General features: G+C 36.5%; 1 protein-coding gene across 2 annotated transcripts in view; it reads left to right on the top strand.

The window, feature by feature from the left end:
* Nucleotides 1-250: 250 nt before the first annotated feature.
* LOC150100391 (calcitonin gene-related peptide type 1 receptor-like) overlaps nt 251-15,265 on the top strand; it is a 135,630-nt gene continuing 120,615 nt past the window's right edge. The window contains exon 1 of one of the 2 annotated variants that reach the window (XM_090402758.1): nt 251-517. The gene's annotated coding sequence lies outside the window, so the exon portion shown is untranslated. The remainder of the gene's footprint in view (nt 518-15,265) is intronic. The other variant, XM_090402757.1, reaches the window with a different exon arrangement.

Raw genomic sequence — 15,265 nt, forward strand, 5'->3', positions numbered from 1 at the left:
ATAAAGCTCTTTCGTGGTAGGCTAAATGATGTTGCGTTCATTTTCTGTTCGTTCGTGTCACAGCAAAACGACCTCTGTTTCTTCGTTTTCGCTTTTATCTCTCTTGTTCTTCATTCGTTATTCCCGCACGGAAAACATCATCGAAGGTCATTCCCACACCGTCACTGGACTTCTACTTATCTCGGACAGCCCCAAAAAGCGTCTTCCTGCGCACCAGAACGAAGTCGCGCGCTATATTCCTTCATTCTCTCCGCTATGCCCTCCCCCCCCCAACTCCTTTCTACTTCTGCATCGTCGTTTGGCGCCACGCCACGGCGCGTTTAATCTCATAACGACCTGCAAGGCAGTTCCAGTTGCACGCGCCCCTTTCTCAGCGCGCACACACACAAGTTTCCGTTCCGCCTAGCTGGAGCAAGTGTGATTCAGAAAATACGGAGCGGCGGCACCAACTGCTCGATGCGTTCGTGTGATAGATCGTCAAGGGATGAGTTAACGTAGAAATCTTGAAGAATTTCGGGTAAGAAGTTTGAATCTTTTTTTTTTTCTTTTCAAAAATGTTCCGAAAGTTTCTTTTCCAACCCCCTCAAAGTTTTCTTAAAGTTTGCTGTAAGATAAAGAAAGGCTTTCAGGCCACTTTAAACTATTGTCTACGCATGATTGATATTTTCTAATGATTCTTTCGTGAACCTGAAACGATAAAAAGTAGACAATAAAAAGGCGAATGTCTGGAAGAAAAAAAAAAACCGTAAAAGTAAGAATTGCTGTATTTCTGGACGTTCGAGTCTCGCGTGTCCCCCAAATTAAAAGCGATTTTATGCCTCTCTGAACAATTGCCCCCCACACACTTAATTTGCTGACCATTTTCCCTTATTAAACTTCCATCGACGCCAAAACCAGTCGATTTTAAACTTTTATTAATGATTACCAATGAACTAAAATCAAAACGAGATTTGTTTTAATATAATTTGTCATAGTTCTTCTTCTTTCAGACCGTACAAATACACCCTGATTCATGAGCGATTTAAAAATACATAGTTTAGATGAATTGGTTTTTTCCTTTGTTTACGTGCATGCTTCCGTAGATATTGCTCCCCCAGATTTTAACTGGTGACAATGAAATGAGAGTGAATATTTGTTTCCGTAGGTATGTACTTGGTGTGATAAGTTTAAATTTTCATGATTTACTAATCTCTTCACTGACTTTGAAATACTTTACTGGTAAGCATTGTTACATTTCTGGTATACGTGCATCGCACCTATGAATCGAAGTTTGCAATTTCAAAATTAACTGATATATATAAGGTGAAGATCCGTAGCCAAAGTAGACAACTGAAAGTTTGTATATAAATGCCTGTCTCTATAACTGAGTTGATAAATCCGCTCTTTATAGCAAAAATGCATGTTCGAATTACTCATAAACCATCGTTTTGTAAAAGTCGACTCCGAAAGAGTTTTTGTAAATCCTTAAGTTTATAAGGTTTGACCTTAAATTTTTTTTTCTTTGCATGATCAACGTAAGAATACTGATGATCTGACTTAAGTGATATAAGATCCAAAAATAACTTCTAATTTCCTGCTGGTGTCTGAGACTCAGATCATGACTACATCCATCACTTAAATGTGAATCGTGTAAAGTAGCACAGATGAGCAGCGAAATTCTTGGTTAGCTGGTAAATAGTGTTCACAATACTCCTTGAACCCTCCTGAGCTCGCGGTGGTAAAAATTGCAGCGTAGGTCGCGGTATATCTGAGAGATACATTCATTACTAGTATGTACTAAAATGCAATAAAACATAAAGAGAAAAAGCACTAAACCATACTATACTGACATCGGAGGTCGCAGTATCTCTCGGATACAATTTACTGTCAAATATCACAAACCTCTGTTAACCCAAACTGACAGAAAAAAAACATTGCAGAATATCACTCGTCACATATGAATGCACAGCTACTCATGACCTCCAAGCTATACACTGAATTGTGTAAGAATATTTATATTAAGCATTTTGCTTGTATCTGTCAGATCAGCTGCGAGCTCTTTCTTAACAAGAGGGGGAAGCCCAAACTTTTAGGCTGCTTGTTTACTTCTCATTACATACAAATTTTATGGCCTTCAGACAAACGTCTTTTGAGTTATCCGTAAGTTTTTTGGGGGGATCTTCTTCAGTAAATGTATCGTTTGGTGATGAGTATTATTATTGAACAGACACTTTGGCTTTTAAAATCTTAATAATATTCAATTAAGGCTGTATGCGGATCAGATGACTGTTTTCCTTGGATTATATTTTAATTTAGACAATGAAAAGATCTAAAAAATAGTCAAGTTCTCGTACTGCGTGCAATCACCAAGTCAGGAATATGGTGGTCATTGAGAATGTAGCTACTTAACAATATAAATTTTAGTGACTTGGCTAAGTGAGGAATATTTCCCTTTTCTTGAGGGAGATAATATAGTGCATATTAACACCATGTTAGATAAAAATATGAATCTAGCAATTTTTTCTTGCAAGGTCTTTGGAGTGATGAGAACAAACAAATTGTAACCAGGCTTTCATTTCAAAATATAACGGTCCTTAAACCTCCTCAACCACCACCACGAAACAAAAAGACCTATAAGTGCCAGCTAATATAGGACAAAATCATCTAAAAGTTCTTAAAAGGGAGAAAAACAGTGTTTCCTGAAATACTTCAGGCATAAATAAGGTATTCAGTCAATAGAAAAGCAAGACAAAACTAGCACATGTCAGTAAGATAACAAGGAAAAGACGAAAATGAAGAAAACTGACAGAAGGGGGGAAAAAGCTTCAACTAGCCTTGGAAATTTCATTTCTTATATGAAATACGAAAGAAAATTAGCGATTCCTATCGCTGTAGGAGGGAACAGAGAAAACCTTGTAACCACGACGGAAAAATGGAAAAGATTAAAGTCATTCTATCCTCAGTCAAGGTGACAGGATGTAATAAAATACGGATTGAATCGTTAAAAAATGCATCTGTCCTCCAGAAAGTGTGAACGATGGGAAGACTTGTAGAAATCTTGTCAAAAATAAGGTAATTTTACGTGCACTTGGCTGGTGGGTTAATCAGATAACTGATTTTTATTAGGATCACGGAAGGTAATGAGTGTGTGTTCTCCGGCTGGTTTGGCTGTCTTGTGGAATGAGAAACGAAGTTCTTGGGCGTAGCTGAATTTTATATTACTCACGTTTTTGATGGATTACAACTTTTTTTTTTTTTTTTTTTTTCATAGCGACATGCCCGAAGGGCATGTCGCTATAGTACTTCCTCTACCGAGGATCTGAAATTCGCACTTCAAACGTGTTTCCGCATAGAACTTGAATATCATGCTCATTCCGAAATGAGCGTGCGTGGTTCAGTCGTAAAGATGCTATTTGGATAGGTTCGAATCTAGTCTAGGATGCAAAGAACTTTTTGAGTGCTTCGACTGAAAGCGAGCTATCCACTCGCATATGGAGGGAGGGGGGGGAGTTTTGCTAGCGGAAGTCGGGTTTTTCGTCTTCGGAAAACCGATTTCGTAAATCATAACATAAATCGTGAATCGAGTTGGTATTCGGCAGTTGCCCGCTGAGCGTAAAATGATAATAAAAATCTTACGTTAAAGTGCCATACTTGGAGGGGGGGGGGGAATCAATTTTCTAAGAAAATGCTTCGATTTTCTTGATGTAGCGTCATTGATTCTTTCTTCACAGATGTCACTTTCTCGATCTTCCATCCCTCCATCCCCCCCCACATAGATTTTCTTTATGAACGACTTTGATATCAGTGATCAGTAGAATAAAATTTGGGAAAGGGGGGGGGAGGAAGCAAACGCAATCGCAACATTTTGAAACGTGTTTCATGTTTATCCTGAGCATAAGGAAATGAGAAAATTGTGAATTGTTGGCGAAAACCCACGTGATTCCGTCCCTTTTGCTCAGTCATCTACTTGAAACCAGTTCTATAACATCGAGTGTTATCTCGAGCTCCCGCACAGCAAATCCGTGGAGTGATTCAAATATGAAGGATTCACACCATTTATTGGCTACAAATTTCAACTAAAACATGACATATAAAATTAAACTAAAGATTTCAAAATAGTATTTAAATGATTTTCTGTTTTTATTAATTTTTGTACTCTATACAATAACACACCATAAAAGTTTTTTTATGTGAAACTATAATAAAACATTATAGAAAAGGCAGAGATGTGTAATGTAGATTGCCATTGTTCTTTGATAAATTCTTATTCAGATGCCTTTTGGTACAACACAATCGCGAAAATGTGAAACTGCTGTGATCAGCCATGTCCAGTTTCTCCAACGAAGCTTTTGTTGATCGTGCTTGCAGGAACAAAAGTAGTCACTTTAATCAACTAAATAGCACTATTGTGCTTTTCATTATCACCGAAATTATCTTTTATTTAAACCATTTTACCTAAAGTCGTGTTATAATGAAAGTTAGTCTTTCATGAATGTGTGCAAATGGCATTTGTTACGTTTTATTTAAATACTAGAAGTTTATTTTCCGCACATATTAGCTTATAGAACGGAAATGTTCAACCGTGAAAGTTGTTAACAAATCCCCTTTATATTACTGCACTCACTGTAGCCGTGTGTGTTCACGGGACGTTTGCCTGATCTGATAGAAGAAAAGTTTTAAAGTAATATGTGGCTCCATAAAACGTATTGTACTCTGAAGTTCACCGTGGGTTGCAGTTTAGTTTCCGATTTAAGTCAGCCGTTGGTGATCATCTCGTACAATTTAACATTTTCCGAGATGTACATTACGGGTTTGAGGAGCATCTTTCTGAATTATCTCTTTCCGACGTATGATTAGTTCGCTCAAGTTGACACAACCAGCCACGCTTTGAATCATTTGTGTGGCTTCGAAAAGTACAAGTCTGTGCCTCTCTGAAACGCGATGGGGTGTCTCCATGACAACCAGAAGAGCTGCTGTTTATCTTGGGTTTCATTTCACGTACCTGTCGACAATTTATACGGAAGAAGAGTTCGAAAATTTGCAGTTTTTAAGAGTCCGGGAGTGTCATTTTCGAAATCTAGAGGTGCTCTACGTTTCCTGAAATGTCATTGGATTTCGAGGATATGAGACATCTTTCTGTTAATACTTATCCATATAATTATTATAAATTTCATCGTAGAGTGGTTTCAATATCATAAACTTCTTATACGATAGCGTAAAAGTGTGTAATACTCGGGAAAAGGAGTTTCCTATTGGCGTAATGTTGGATACGCAGTCGATGTTTGATTTTTAACTAAATGTTCTTAAATTCCCATCTTACCGCAGAGATCATCTTGACTTAACCATAAATTTTGTAACGCCTTTGGAGTTGTTTGGGAATGGATTCAGCTATCGATAACATCCCAGGTGTTCATTATATAGTATACTTGACTTGGTAACAAAATAGTGGGAGTATAACTCGGGACAGGTTTTCCATATTCTTTCACCCCTAGAAGTAAATCTAAGTTACAGGGAATTTTTTTTTATTAATAAAACACGGTACACCGAAATAACTACAGTGAGCAGGAAGAACATATGGCTAAACATTAAGTGTGTTCCTGAATACTCACCAGAATCATAAATCCAAAGAATAATTGAGAATTCAAAAATACTTATCTCAAATGCTATAGCAACAAGTAACTGCCAATATTTCCCTGTCTAGAATTCTATTCAAACTTTACAAAACGATATACAGAATACCATTGCATTAAACGTTATCTGATATTACGTCATACTTCCCTATTAATTTTATCGACAGAGAAAATGTAAACATTAATTGTAAATTTATGAAATTTATATATATGTAAATGTGTATATAGATATATGTTAAAATAAAATAGTTTGGCAAATCTTGTCATCTTAATATTTATATAGAAATAGTTATTTTTAATTTATAAAAACTACTCCAACACCATTTATAAATTAACTTAGTTGTTTAATGTAAAAAAACTGGCACAAAAAAAAAATGAGACCGAATTGCGGGCAGCCAATATCGGAAGCGATTTCAATGGCAGGAACACTGGACTCTGTGTTTGAATCTCTAGTTTAATCATCTGCACCTTAGTTATGTCCGAAAATGATTTTTGACCAGCTCGGGAACTTGTACGTAGCGCCTTATATTATATATTATATATATATATGGCGCATTAATTTTATAATCTAGAACTGATCGAATATCTAAATTTGTCAACTATTTATTTTCATATGTATAGTAATGAAAATAAATAACCAGACCTTCATCGGGATAAGCTGAAATTTAAATCTTAAAAAAAGGTTTTGATAACGAATTTCATATTATACCTATATACGAGAATGGTCTGAAAGGTTCTCGGCCTCGACCATAGATGGAAACACTATCGGTAAGATTTTTTTTCCTAAGTTGGTAACATCTGTCATAAGCAATCATGTGAAATTGCAAGTCATTCTATCAAGTAGTTTGTTTTACACAGCTGTCTGAACCAAAAGTGTTGTCTGTATCCCTTGAAATGGATAAAATTGAGTATCGTGCGATTATAAAATTCTTGTAAAAGAAGATTTAACGCCAAAAGAAATTCATTCGAAGTTCATAAAAGTTTATGGGCACTCTTCTCCTTCGTTTTTGACAATTAAGAAATGGGCTGCCGAGTTTAAACGTGGCCGTACCAGCTTTGAAGATGATCCACGTGAAGGACGTCCAAAAAGTGTAACAACACCAGAAATCGTTGAAACATCCACCATATTCCCCAAATTTGGCTCCTTCTGACTTCTATCTCTTCACAAAACTGAAACTCGTCCTCGCTGGTCAGCGTTGCAGCTGTAGAGGGATATTTTGCAGATCTTACTGAGAACCACTACATAAATGGGATAATGAAGCATCGCTGGAATAAATGTATTGGTCTTAAGGGAAATTATGTTGAAAAATAAAAATAATTTTAAAATTATTAATTCGTTTTTCATTGTTAAGTCGAGAACTTTTCAGACCACCCTCGTATTTCATGGAATGATGATGCCGCATGCGTGCGTAAATTATCCAGCTATAATATTATATTATATTATATTATATTATATTATATTTATAATGAAATACTTATATGAACTGAAATGTCACATCTCCTTTGTTTGGAATACTTACTAAATGTATTTTAAACTAAAATATTAAAAAATGAAAAAGGTGTATTATTAAAGATAGACTTGTAACCAAGAAAATTAAAAATAGTGTGTGTATTTTATGTAGTTTTGTTAATAAATTAAATTTACTAAATCTTAATAAGAATTTAAAATTTTAATACTAGTAAGAGTCATTTGTAGATAAAAATTACTAGAACCACCTCCTAAAAGTCGGCAATGGGATCCTAAGTAACCAAACTAACCACGACATACGCTGCGCTGGTGGTCAACTGATAGACGGTCTCGATGCTTTGGCTGGGATCGCATTGTCTCAGACGATAACGGGATTTTTCATATTTTAATTGAGAAATGCCGTAATCCATCCTTCAAGCTAAGTCGTGGAGTAATGATTTCCACCAGCTATTTCTGACTGGAAATACAAAAGTGCATTAACAAGTCCAGTATATCATAGCCAAAGGAAATAAATGACTAGCAAATTTTGTTTCGAAGTCAAAGCACCTGAACCTCCACCTGTTATTAATCCTTTTATTGTGTTACATATGATGCTACTCTTGCACCACCTTTGCACACAGACCGGCATGACTAGTGATCCCGAAACACGGCTGGAAGCGTACAAGATAATATTTAAATGACATACCGTTTGATTTTGACTGTGATGAGAAGGGAGGACAATTATGTGGGAAGAAAGGTCATGCAGATGGATGTGCAGGGGAGGAGAAAGCGCGGGCGGCCAAAGAAGAAATGGAAGGAGCTGGTGGAGGAGGGTTTGAGGAGGAAGAACTTTGATGTGGTTACATCCCAAGACAAGAGGATGTGGAGGAGACTGACTAAAAACAGCGACCCTACTTATGTGAGGCAAGCTGCAGAAGAAGAAGCCTGTTTGATTTTATTTTTGTTTTCTTAGAATTTGCACGCAGACCGCTGACGAGGCTGAATAATGCCCAGAAAAAGTAGAACATCCATAACTCAGTCGATATTAAAGAAGTCCTTGCTTCCGACGCGAAAAATCTTAAGCAGGCCTATTTAACTGAAGATGATTTAGACAATTCCATGCGGAAATAAAAAGAGTTTTCTCCCGGAAATTTGGGTTTCCCATCCCGCAAGACAAACCGCCTTTTAGAATACACAGATGACAAATGCATTGGTCCTATTGGCTTTGGCCATAACTCCCAACAGTCCGTAGCCGAAAAATATGTAGATAGAGTCGAAATCCCCAAGGCGACCGATAACATCATTAGCATACGAAAGTCTTTCTCAAACTTCTGTAAGAAAAAATATCGTATCATTATTAGAATGATTTTTTTTCTTGGAAGTACTATACTTGTAATATAGAAGGCTTGAAGTGATGATTCTATAGTACGGATCGCATTTTGTGGTGTATTTATTTTATTAATAGTTATCCGTATGCAACTGTTGTGATAATGAAAACCAAACTCGTTTTCGTGGGAAATGAAATACCTAAAGCAATCCATTCTGAAGAGTTTCCATTTCTTTTACTGCTTTTCTTCAGTCTACGTATCCCCGATGCGAATATGGATCGTTAAACAAACTACTATTTCAGTCCAATAAAAGAGCCCAACTTTTCTTTACGAGCTTACCTTGATGACTGCAATTCTACACCAAACTCGACTTCGGTTCCATAAGGAACTGCAGTTAGTGGCAAAACTGCTTTGGTTATGTTTAGATGTGAACACGTGATTGGTCAGTGTTGAATGTTTATTCACTTTCTTCAGTTCCTTGAAAGAAATGGTCACGTTACCGCCCATTTCACACACTACAAGGTTTTTCATTAAACCTTCATCATACAATGCATTGAAGGGACTCGGCGATAACACTCGACCTCGCTAAAGGAAATTCCTGGTGTCGTTTTTTTGTATTGCAATTACTAGAGAAATGCTCGCATCATTCAATAGAATCCGTAAGAGCAATGGTTGTTTTCCCGAAAGTTGTAGAAGTGACCTTCAAAATGTTTTGGCTGATAGCCACATAAACATCAACCATCTACTCCCAAGAACAATTTAAGTACGAGAGAAAAGCCTGGATTTTTGTTTTTATTCATTGCAACAAAAATAGATGGCCGTGCAAAGTGTGTCAGCAGTTTTTACAGACATTACATTGAATTCTTTGTTTTACCATATCGAAATACTGCACCATCACAAAAATGTTTGAACTATTTGTTAAGCGATTTGTTTTCCGAGTGACGTTATTTTTATAACATAAAAAATGTGAATTCATTCTCTATCTGCGCTTATCTGAGATATACCGTCTTTACAAGTCTTTCTACACTGTTAAAAGTGTGTGGGAAAACAATGAGGTATCACATCAGCATATTTAAATCCATCAAATCCATTGCAAAGCTACTGGAAGCCTTCAATGGCTTCCAGTAGCTTTGCAATAAGCCCTACTTTAATTCCCATTTGAATGCAGCAAAGATCGTTGGCAAATATCCACTCCGTTCACATCCCAAATCTGCACCCTAGTTATTCATTTGCGTATAATTCAAGAGAACTCTTCACCCCCCCCCCCCCATCCGCAGAAGTCGAAAATAGGTTGGTTAGTGCAAGTGTGGGATTTCTCTTCCACTTTTGCATGTGAAAGTCTTGCCATAAAGTTTTCTTTAATGGCCACCAGGTAGCATTAAGACTTCTCACATTTTCAGTCAATTGAATTTAATTTGGTCCTGTAGTCGTCACAGTGACTTACTGGATTGCTTTTTTCGAACTCGTTCAGTAGGTATTCCCGAATTTATCCGAATGCAGAGAGAGAGAGAGAGAGAGAGCGAAATTCGTTTACGAAGGGAGGAATACAGGGTTTCAGTAATCGCGCAGAAAACTGCAGTTTTAAATTCCGTCGGATGGCTTTAATAAATCGCTCAGTTTGGGGTAAGAAGTGTAGTTACGTGAATTTAAGAAATCGTAGTCGCACGAAACTGCGGGATAAGAAGGAAGGGGAAATTTTTTTTGCTTACTTAAATCTTCTATTGTTTAAGTCTCTTTTTTTCCCAAATCCGGTATTTAAATTCTATTTATCATTTTTTTTTAATTATTTTCTGAAGGAATATTACTAGAATCGCATTTTGACTCTTTAAAAACAAAATGGGAAACGATTTTAATTTTTTGTAATCGCATATAACCATTTAAGAAAGGGAAAGATGAAAGAAATTCATCTTAGCAGCCTGGAGAAATATATTTTGGGTGGCCAAGTTTGAAACTGGGCATCCTAAGTCAACAAATACCCCTCCCTCCAGGTCAGGAAGACCTTCCACAATATAAGCTTGGCTCGTAAAGAAAAATTGGGCTCTTTTTTGTGCTGAAATGGTAAATTGCTTAATAATCCATTTTCGCATAGGGGATACGTAGACTGAAGAAAAGCAGTAAAAGAAATAGAAACTCTCTTCAGAATGAATTGCTGTAGGTATGTGTGTGTGTGTGTGTGTGTGTGTGTGTGTGTGTGTGTGTGTGTGTGTGTGTGTGTGTGTGTGTGTGTGTGTGTGTGTATTTTTTTATTTTTATTTTTCGTTTAAATCAAAAGTTTGGAAGCGTTATGTAGATGATATTTTTATTATATGGAGTCACGGCAAAAACTCTCTCATGGATTTTCTTCATCTCAATAACCAACATCCAAATATAAAATTCACAGCCGAACTAGAACATGAAAACGCCCTACCATTCTTGGATACCACTCTGATGCTGCTTTGGAAAATTTTAAATCTCGATGTACAGAAAACCAATGCATACTAATAGATATCTTCACAATCTTTCTCATCATTTTCCACCACAAAAACTCGGAACTATTTCCACCTTGGGACACAGAGAACTCTTTCTTTTGAACGATCCAGATGAACTTCAAAAAGAAATTAATCACCTCTCACATGTCTTTGAACAAAATGGATATTATAAAAAAACCATTAAGAAATTTCTTATAGATCCTCCTAGGCACCGCAATACAGAAACTACGAATTTTAAAGGTAGCATCTCAATCCCATACATCAGTTCAGTCTCCCAAAAATTGGATAAAGTCCTTAAGAAGTACAACATCAGGACGTTATTCACTACACTTCCAAAAATCCGATCTCTTATAAGCCTTCCTAAACCTAAGCATCACAATCTCAAATATCCTGGCGTATATAAACTATGGTGTGACTGTAATGTTCCTTATTACGGTCAAACTAATAAGTCTATTGAACTTCGTATAGAAGAACATAAGAGAGACATCTCCTATAAAAGATCACATGCCAGTGCCTCATTCTGCCATATTCTCTTCTCTAACAATCCTCATGATGATTTTCAAGGTCACCCAATTTCCTGGGATAGATCCGAAAACATTTTCCGCTGCCATGATGAATTTGAAAGAAAGATAATGGAATCCAGGGAGATCGTCCTTAACCCTGAACATTTAAACAACAATTTAAGCTATAACATCCCTGATAGCCATACTGCTGTGATTCAGTACCGACGTTCTCGAGAGTCTGCTACCACGCATACAACAAACAATGGCATGTAAAATAGAACAACTTGAATGTTAATACAATGTTTTTTTTTTATTTCAATTATGTACTGCAATTTATCTGTGCTTCTCAGTTTTGTAGAATCTTCAGTTTTTATTATTGTTTCCTCTTCCTAAAAAGATACCTGATGAAGGCTATAAAAAGCCGAAATAGTTGTGTTTTTTTATCATTAAAGCTTTTAATTAATTCTCGGTTTTTTAGTCATTGAATATCTTTCTATATATATGAGGGATGCCTGAAACACATAGAACAAAAATTATATTAAAACAACTGATATAACTACAAGAAAGAACATATCTTAAAACCCTTTAAACCCGATGTTTCATCAAATTGTAATTTGTTATTTTCTTTTAGGATACATAAGAAGACATGTCAGAAGTTTTGATGAAATTCGAAGGAAGAGGTGCGGGCCGTCAAGTTTCTCGTACTGCAAGTCTTCCTGACCTTCCCAGGTCAGGAAGCCCTTCCATAGAGATCACACCTGAAGACATCGATGCAGTGCATGTCATGATCCTTCATGATAGACGAATACCGGCCAAAACATTGCAAAGACGGGAAATATCCAGGGAACGAGTTAAAGTCATTATCCACCAACATTTGGATATGCAGAAGATCTCAGCAAAGTAGGTCCCCAAATGTTTCAGTGCCGACCAAAAGAGAGAACGTGTGCTCTCATCCAAGGGATTTTGGGTTATTCTGAGAAATCAGGGTGCAAATTTTCGGCTGTTATTGTGACTGAAAAATGTTTCCTACCCAAGGAAAAGCATCCACAAGACCATTTCAGTGGACTCCTCACATCCCCAGCCAAAACCGCATCAGTGAGAGCCAGACCCAGAAAATATAAAATCTACGATAACATCTCGTATATTGAACAAGAAGAGTAGATCAAGTCTTCCATTATCTTTGACCTTTGACTAAACTGATAAGATGGAGATCAAGCCCTTGGTTTTCCCTCCCTCACTCGAGTACAATTAGATTAATCTGATGGAGCAGTTGTTGAGCATAAAGTTTTCCCTTGATGGGCAATGAGGCTAGTAATTAGATCTGACTCAGGAGGATTGCTTTAGCACGTTTGTGTTTTACAAGGTCATGTTCATTATAATCAACTGGAGTCGTATTAATTAATTTGGATGGGAAGCTGCTTTTGAAAAGTGCTTTAGAGCGGAATGTCGGCTTCTCCGTAAAGATGTTTCTATCAAACCAAGGAGCATTAAGAGTCAGGCGTAAGCATTTATTCTGGATAGTTTGGTGCTTCTTGATGTTGGCGGTGATGTGTGACTCCAGGCTAGCGATCCATATGTCAGTAGTGGATTGATGACTGTTTTGCAAATAAGTAATTTGTTGTCTGAACTTAATCGAATGTGTCTATTGATCAGTAGGTATAGTTGGGTAATTGCGTTGTCTTGGAGCTAATATAAAATATATGGAGTCCAAAATGGAGTCTTTTTTTCAAGTTGTATTCCCAGATATTTGGCTTCTAGTTTCCATTGGATGGGAGTGTGAAACATAATTACTGAATCCTAAAGTGATTTTTTCTTCTTGTAAATAAAACCGCCGTAACTTTTTCAGCGTTAACATCAATTTTCCACTTCGAAAAAAAAAATCAAAATCAGTGGCTGCATTTTGTGGACGCTTGGTTATTAGTTTCGGACTGAGTGATCTGGTAAGAATTGCATGTCATCTGCATCTGGTGGAATCCGCACGGAGGATATAAATGGAAAATAGCAAAAGAGATAGTAAGAAGCCTTGTGGAACACATGCTCTGATTTTACTTTCCCAAGATCCCAAGACCTTGATAAGTTGAATTAGATGAATAGGAAATTTCGCTGTTATGAGTTTATAAAGAAGGCAATTAAGCCATAATTTATCAAATACTGTAGCTATATCAAGTAACAATGCACCTGCTTGGTGGTTGCAGTTGAGGTACATTCCAGATTTCTTTGGACTTTCTAAACTGTCCAATGGATTGGCTGGAATCCAAATCGTTCTTCTGGTATGTTAGGTTTGTTCGATACTTCTTCCAGTCTTATCAGAATTATTTTTTTCTGTTATCTTTCCATGACAGGATAGGAGGTGATGGGACGGTAATTTTGAATTGATGGGGCGGGAATTTCAAATCTTTTCCTGGTTTCAGGATCAAAATAACCAGATATTTTCCATCTTATTGGATGGTAAAGTCACAGCATTGCATTCGTGATGGCAACGTGCATAATAGCTTAGTGAGGACATTTGATAAATTTTGATTTTTTTGTTAATTTTTTTGATGATTCCGCGAACTTCAGCTGGAAAAGTTGGGCAAATATCTTCTTAATGTATAGATTGATTCAGTATACGACGTACTGGTCGATGCACTTTCGAAATAAATGGCAAATCTGCAGATGTATTGTTAGGATTGGACTGTAGTTCAAGATAATCAGCGAATGCTTCCACTTTTCATCATCCCGATATACAATGCCATGCTCACCAAAAATCGGTGAAACGTAATTAGATTTTAAGGTTTCCATAATGACTGGTCATCAGCTTTCAGAGATCGGAGCGTGTTTTCCCATTGTTGGTTACAGAAGTCTATCGGGCCAAATTAGTGGTCCCCATTGAGTTCTTATCGATCTTGAGGGGATTGTTTTATGTTATCGACGTCTTTGTGGTATAGGAAAATCTCGCTTAACGCGAATTGATATGCGCGATTGAGTGACATGATACTATTATCCGCTTAAGCGAGTGATTAATCAGTTAACGCGACTTTTTTATTACACGAAATTTTTTGTCGCCAATCTGCAACAGCGAGCGAAAAAAAAAAGCTGGAAGTCATTAAGAGATATGAAAGTGGCGCTAGTAATACAATGATTATACGAGACCTGGGATACAGCGAGTCTACAGTTTGGACTGTATAAATAAGAGCAAATAATACAAAGAACAAGGAAAAGTCGAAAAGGTGACCTGCTTCTTTAAGCAGGCAGATCACCTAAATAGAAACCATTTAATGATTGAGATGGAGCGTCTTCTGTTACTTTGGATTGAGAATTATAAACAAAAAAGAATACCTCTTAGTACACAGAATATTCAGGCAAAAGTTTTTTGCTTGAATGTTTTTCTCAATATTAACCTCATTGAAAGAGACCAAATTTCAAGAGGAATGTGAAAGTTTTACTGTGAGTTTAAGATGGTTTGACCGTTTCAAAAATCGAACTGGACTGCATAACGTAAGAATAACTGGGGATCTGCTAGTGCTGATATTCGGGAAAAATGTACTAGATCTGAAAAAAAGTACAAATTTTTTTTTTTATTTGGTTTCGTTTCACTCTGTTTAGGACATTTTACGATATTACTACCCGATTATCATAGATGAACTCAATGTAAAACCGCTAAATTAACTCATGTAACATATATGAAAAGAAAAAAAAATCAAAACTCACCTCACTGTAGTCATCTATGAGTCCAAGAGCTGCAGTTGTCAATCATCATAACACAAGTCCCAATTGTAACTCTAGCACTTCACATGTGTATTAATTTACCATATAAGTTTTGTCTATTTTAGTGTTTAAAATAATGTAGCATTAAATTTTCAGTTATTTAATATGCTATTTACATATATACAGGGATTCCTACCCACAAGAAAAACACTGGAAGTATTTA

The sequence above is a fragment of the Typopeltis vanoorti genome, chromosome 13 (genome assembly GCF_054136105.1).
Source record: "Typopeltis vanoorti isolate ZY-2024b chromosome 13, IOZ_Tvanoo_1.0, whole genome shotgun sequence".
Classification (NCBI taxonomy): Eukaryota; Metazoa; Arthropoda; class Arachnida; order Uropygi; family Thelyphonidae; genus Typopeltis; species Typopeltis vanoorti.